This window comes from Malus sylvestris, chromosome 10 (assembly GCF_916048215.2).
Source record: "Malus sylvestris chromosome 10, drMalSylv7.2, whole genome shotgun sequence".
Taxonomy (NCBI): Eukaryota; Viridiplantae; Streptophyta; class Magnoliopsida; order Rosales; family Rosaceae; genus Malus; species Malus sylvestris.
In genome coordinates, this window is record NC_062269.1 from 34,819,062 (window position 1) to 34,825,468 (window position 6,407).

A 6,407-nucleotide genomic window follows, 5' to 3' on the forward strand; every position below is an offset into this window, starting at 1 on the left:
GTGATTGGCCTCCTGGTTGGAGGGAAACTCTTCTGAGTCCTTGACGGTATAACGTTGATCGGTGCTCGGTAGTTTCGGGATTGGTCAAGTATGGTACAAACAGATTTCTTGAAATTAGCCTTCTGAAATGTATGCTAGGGTAGCTAAAAGATCATCAAAATTTCTTATTAAACACTACAAATCCAAATGCTCATCAAAGAAGTTGTGTAAGCCCTAAGCCTAAACCCTAGAAATGAAAATATGAGAATACTAGAACCGAAAGGAGTTGAAGAACTTTATTGGGGTTGCAAGAAGAAGAATAATAAAAAGTTTGACATGGATGGGGTGGCAAGGTTTTATACCATTTCCAGGAACACAGTGTAGCAGGTTTTTACTGTTTTCAGAAGTCAACAGTCCATTTCTTGACGCATGGTTCAAGGAAAAGAACTCCAGAAAGGGAAAAGAGAAAAAGAAATGACAGTGCAAATTTGGCAAAATAACATGTTACATACACAGATGGATTAATGAGTCCTTGGAACCTCTCCATATTACCGTGCAGTTTAGGGGAAGCTCTAGCTTAATTGTTTAAAATTGTTTGATCTCTTTCACTAATAAATGGAGCCCCAATAAGAAGCAGAATTATGAGTCCCCATATGCAAGTGCTTTGAAGAACTTTGTGTGTGTGTGTGTGAGAGAGAGAGAGAGAGAGAGAGAGAGAGAGAGAGAAAGAAAGTGGGGTCACAAGTGTTGGTTAAGGTACATTTTGCACTGTGAGGAACTAGGTACGATGCCTAGGACTCGCCGGCTCATCCTGTATGTTTCGGTGGAGAGTCTTGATGGAGTCACTAAGCTTGAGCCGGAAGGTGGCTGGGAGAACCCTTCCCTCCGTTGCCACATCCGAGTTGATTGCAAGAAATGTAACAGAGAGATTTTGGAAATTGGTCATCTTCCATTGTATTTGTATGCAGGTATGATGGAAGATGCCCAATATCATAGAGCCTTAACTGTAAGTCCTAGCTAGCAAGTTTAGTCCTTAAGTTTTATTTGTCTCTCACATATAACTTTCTCTGATATTGCTTAGCAAAATGTATGTGTGACAATGAGTCACATAACACAATATATGAACAAACACACACACGTATTTATTAATGTATGTATGTTTTTATGTATATGTGTAGTGCCCAAAGCGTATGGGAAACGGTGGTTTGCGGGTTCTGAGAAGGGGAGGGAAACCAATCACTGATGAAGGAGAAGAAATGGCAGTGTTGGAGATAGAGGTTGTTGGCCCTTTTCATGTGCACAAGAAGATCAAACTGTTCTACTTTTGGTGGATGTGCAGAAAGGTAGAATATAATATTATAGAAAACTTCACTAGTTCTTTCTTTTTAAGTTTCTTTTCTTAGTAAATGTGCCAATTTAGGGTATTACAAAATAATCTTCATTCCGTGTACGTGTCTGCAATTTGTTCGAATCCCCCTACAACTTGTTCTAATGTAAATTGGAGTAGTGTAAGTATCAATTTGTCACAGGATGATGGCAGTGGAGAACTTTTGGGGCCTTTTTCTGTGGGAAAAGATGGAGACTGTGCCTTTAGGGTTTCAGCCGACGAATCTGATGATGAAGGTGAACTTTTGGAAATCAAAGGGATCAAAGGATGGTTCCAGGTCACGCCATGGGAAGAAGAGGTGGTGGGACTCGGGATCAAGGAGGCTTCCAGGTCTTCCCAGGCTTTCGATTCTGATTCGAGTTCAGAGGATTCAGATGATTAATTCAGGTGCATTGGTGCATGCTTCAGGGAGGCTAATATATATATAGACATAATATATATATATATATATATAATTATATATATCTTCCAACTATTAATTATGTTTTCTGTGTAAGACTGATTTCTTAGTTTAGTTTTGCTGGATAGGATGTGAAGGAGTTTGTTTGAACTTTCTGGTATTTCTTCACTAGCTAGTTTTCATGTACTCTAATAACTCATTATTTGGTGTTAAGTTGAAAACTTATGAGTTTATATATATATGTAGGCAGTTGCTCTAGTAAAGCAAATAAGCATAGGTTTGCACTTGATTGATAGAGGGTAAAATGTTCATATATCTTTCTTTATTATACAATTAATTTAGCAAGCTTTTTAGTACTTGTTATTTCAATTCATAGCATGTGGTGGTTTAGATCAAAGACCTTGATTTGTCCTTTGACAACTGAAGTAGATAGATATGTTGATTAATGTATACCTAAATGATGTGGACTTTAACTCATGATTTGAAAATCCCAGTCCAAATGTAATTTGTGTCAAAGAAATTAAGTTATCAATTATAAATTAACAATGAATGCATATGTGTGAGCTGACTAGGTCATTATGTGTGTGCTTCTACACACAGTTCGAATCTCCTTCTTTATAAATTAGACCAGTTTAGAATATCGCTTTACAGAAAGAAAAAAAAAACATTAGGCCCCAAAGTTTTAGCTGTTGAGGTTTAAGTTGGATCTTGTAATGTTGTTTAATGGTTAAATTAATAGCATAAGTGAACTCTGTACATGCTTTTCTGATTGGTGGTTGAAACATTAGCATCCATGTTTATGTCATGAAAACTAAATATACTACTGATGTGGAAATCACAAAGAAATTACAATCATTGCATATTAATTAATTTTAGCAGAACCATATACCTCGAAGAACTTGTTTCCTGAGACTCTGAGTCACCATTTATAATATAAATCATATAAGCTATTGTGTTTGTGTAGCTTGGACGCCGGACATCCGATAAATTTGGAATTATACGAACATTGTAGTTTCACACTGGTATGCAATCATAGAAACAATGATTTTCGCACACTTTTTTTTTTTGGACGACCCTCATATTTACTCATGTCATTTGATTGTTTTTCAATTTATTTAATTCAAAGGTTAGAAATAAAAAAAAATTGTGCATAAGAAGAAAAATGATGTGCGAAAATTACTTCTCTTTCTACATTCATATTTTATGGGTTACAAAATAACTCTGCAACTATAAAATATATAATATACCACAATTAAAGAACTTGTTTTGATGAGAACCTGAATCATCATATCACTTCATATCATCAAATAAGCCACTGAGTTTTGTAGCATTTGATTTTTATGTGCCAAGGGATGTAACCCTGCACCAAAATAAAAAGAGAAAAAGAGAAGCCAACAATCCTAGTACCACTAGTGTTTTGCCACTTTGCAAAGCTAATATACAAATGGAAAGAAAGGGAAGGAGATACTCTCCGATCTCTTCCACCAAGGCCTCCGGATTAAGTGATCCGAGTCTTTGAAATTTCATCAAACGGCAAAAATTATTATAGCTTCTAAGGTATCAAAACAGGTGGATCATTGGATGAAATTTCAAAGGCCTAGATCACTTGATCTGGTGACCTTGGTGGAATAGATTTGGAGATGATATCTTTCCGAAAGAAAGGCCTTTGATAGAGACTTCTATTGAAGTAATTAAGCTTTTACCATCAGATTAATGAACAAAAGTTTTTCACAATCTTGTGAAGATAGTCCAGTGAAAGAAAGGTTTTGGTGAAGAAAGTTGAGGTTCCACAATAAAATCAATTGGCGATATGGAGAGTAACTAATTATTTTTAAGCACATGTAAAGTCTCTTATTTTCCCGACGTGTGATTGATACTCTCAACATGTCCCCTCATGTGTGGGGATTTTCAAGCCTAACACGTGGACAACACAGATCGGATGACGTGGAGCATGTGTGGCTGTTAGGCTTCATGCACGGAGCAACCTGCTCTGGTACCATGAAGAAAGTTGAGATTTTACCAATCAATTGGCAATATAAAAGATAACTCAACTACTTATAAGCACATGTAAAATCTCTCATTTCTCGATGCGGAACAACTTAGCGCCGGGACTTAAACAGGGACATAATATGATTTCCACTTATCATTATAGGCAAAGATGCATGTTCTGTGGTCTCAAATAAATAAAGAGCAGGTATACCTTTAGAGATGGGACTTAAATTATAATTGAATTATGAAGATAAGATGCACAATAATCAACAACTACTGTTTTCCAAACCTTAGGAGCTTCAGATGATAGCTAGAACTCATCTAAGTGGTGCACTACAAACTCATTGTGGGGAAATGAAATTTCAGTACTGATCATTTGTCTCAGGCTAAAAAAACAAGTACTGACTTTTGTCACTAACTTAAACACAAAATGAACAAATTAAAAAACATATAATCATTACTATTCTTCCGTTGACAGATAAACACAATATATGTGTGTGTGTGTGTGTTTGTATATTCTACATGCAAAAACTTACTCAAAACACAGAATGAACAAAAAAAAAAAAAACATACAAAAAATTTGTAGCAACATTCACCTTACACCTGAGATCTCGAGTTCATTCCCTCCCTTATATGAAAGAAAAATGAACAATTGGATTTTTGTAATTGTATATCTGGCTTATGGGATTAGGTACTTCTATATAATCTGTACATTACAATCACAAAATATAACAATGGTAAAATTTGAATATTGTAATTCCAATATCAGATTAATTAGTGATCCATTTGAAAATAAGATGAACTATACTGGTGCTCTAATTAAATGACCAAAAGCATGCATCTTTTATATATTAGTTTTCTTGAACACCAGTTGGTGATCTGATCTGATGAAAGTACATTAAGATTATCCCCCACCAAAAAAACAAATTCAGTATACACTTAAAATTCCTTGCTTAACCTTTATGTCTTAAAATATGAAATTTGTTTTGCATATGCTAAATCTACGAGTTATTATATTGGCAGAATCCAAGACAACATGCAGCAGGCATAACACACAGAGAGAGGGAGGAAGGGAGGGAGGGAAGGAGGGAGGGAGGGGGAGAGAGAGAGAGAGAGGCAGAAATAAATACCTCAAACAAAGCTGTCCTTGGGATGACAGTAGTCACCTTCTCCACAAGTGACCTTTTATATTCTTAGTTCAGAAACATTTTCTATTGTTGATGAGTGAGTGATTGAAGCTGCAAGATGACCTGGTTGAATAACCTATATATATATATATATATATATATATTATATCTAGTTAATTGAAAATATGAATACAAGATTTTGTTTTCCAAAAACAGGCTTCTGATCAATCTGTATAATTTTTAATTGAAACAGAAAAGGAAAAAAATTGTAATTAGCAGGATATATGCCAATTACTCTCTTGGTTAATTGACTAAAAATTAGAAACCCTTTTCTCCAAAAACATGAAATAATCAAGATCTATATATAATTAAATGGTGGTGCAAGATCTAAAATACATATATATGGGGAATACTATGTATAAATGATAGCTATGGTTATGTATATCAGATCATGCTGGCAGCTTCAAGCTCTCAAACCAACAAACCAGACAAGGGAAGAAAGATGAACCAAGAAGCTGCATAAAGGTTTGGCCTTCGTTGGAAAATAAGCACTTTTTAAGGAAACAGCTAAAGCAGAATTTCACTCTCAGCTTAGCCTAGATATAGAGAGATTTGCTAAAAGAGGCACACACGAGGTATGCATGTTCTAGGTAAGAGAAAGAGGAAGAAGCCTCGTGACAATCCTCCTAGCTCTCTCTCTTTAGATTTATTCTAGCTAGCTAGCTTCCCTCATCTCTATCACCCTTTCTCTCCATCTTTCATCCTTTATAGTAACATACATGGCATGCCAAGTACGTTGATCATGTCCTCATTGTAACATGTCGTGCTAATAAAACCATAACACGTAGAAAGAATTTTACACATAACATTTTATTATTGACACGAAACGTTATGATAACAATGTACATGTACTTTATGAGTCTCGCTTCCAATGTATATTTACTGTAGCATTACGATATAGAGTATTTAATTTTTAAGTTTGTTGGAACTCCTTACAACTATTGACCTGACCCCCCCCCCCCTCTCTCTCTCTCTCGACACTAGTTTACATAACATATCTATAATGAAGGATTTGGATCCTCTCATGAGCATAGGGTTTGAATCATGCTGACCAAGCAACACAGACTGTTGGATCAAAATCCAACGGCTACAATTATTATAATTTTTAAAAAGCTCTCATGTTTGTAGCCGTTGGATTTTGATCCAATGATCCATGTTACTTGATTAGTAGGATTCGGACCCTCTGCTCAGGAGAGAATTCAAATCCATTTAAAGACGAAAAAGGGGACCACCATGTTCTGTTCACAAGAGTAATATTAAAACCCTATCTTCTTATACTTTTCTTGTTTTCCCAGATGATTTTTTAAAATTGATTCATTGTGTAGTCAAAACTTGTGACTTACGGGGCAATATTAATTTTTCCAGTTAAGGGTTCAAATTTGTCCAATCAGTTGACTTGAATTACCAAATTCTAAAGGAAAGAAGTATTTCTGTAGTGACCTAATTATTCATGATGACTCTACAA

General features: G+C 35.4%; 1 long non-coding RNA gene across 1 annotated transcript; it reads right to left on the minus strand.

The window, feature by feature from the left end:
- Positions 1 to 2,917: 2,917 nt before the first annotated feature.
- On the minus strand, positions 2,918 to 5,605 carry LOC126584910 (uncharacterized). The gene is made up of 2 exons (XR_007610184.1): positions 4,886 to 5,605; positions 2,918 to 4,383 (listed from the first exon to the last, which is right to left on the minus strand). It is a non-coding gene; the product is annotated as an uncharacterized LOC126584910 (long non-coding RNA).
- Between the last annotated feature and the right edge of the window lie 802 nt (positions 5,606 to 6,407).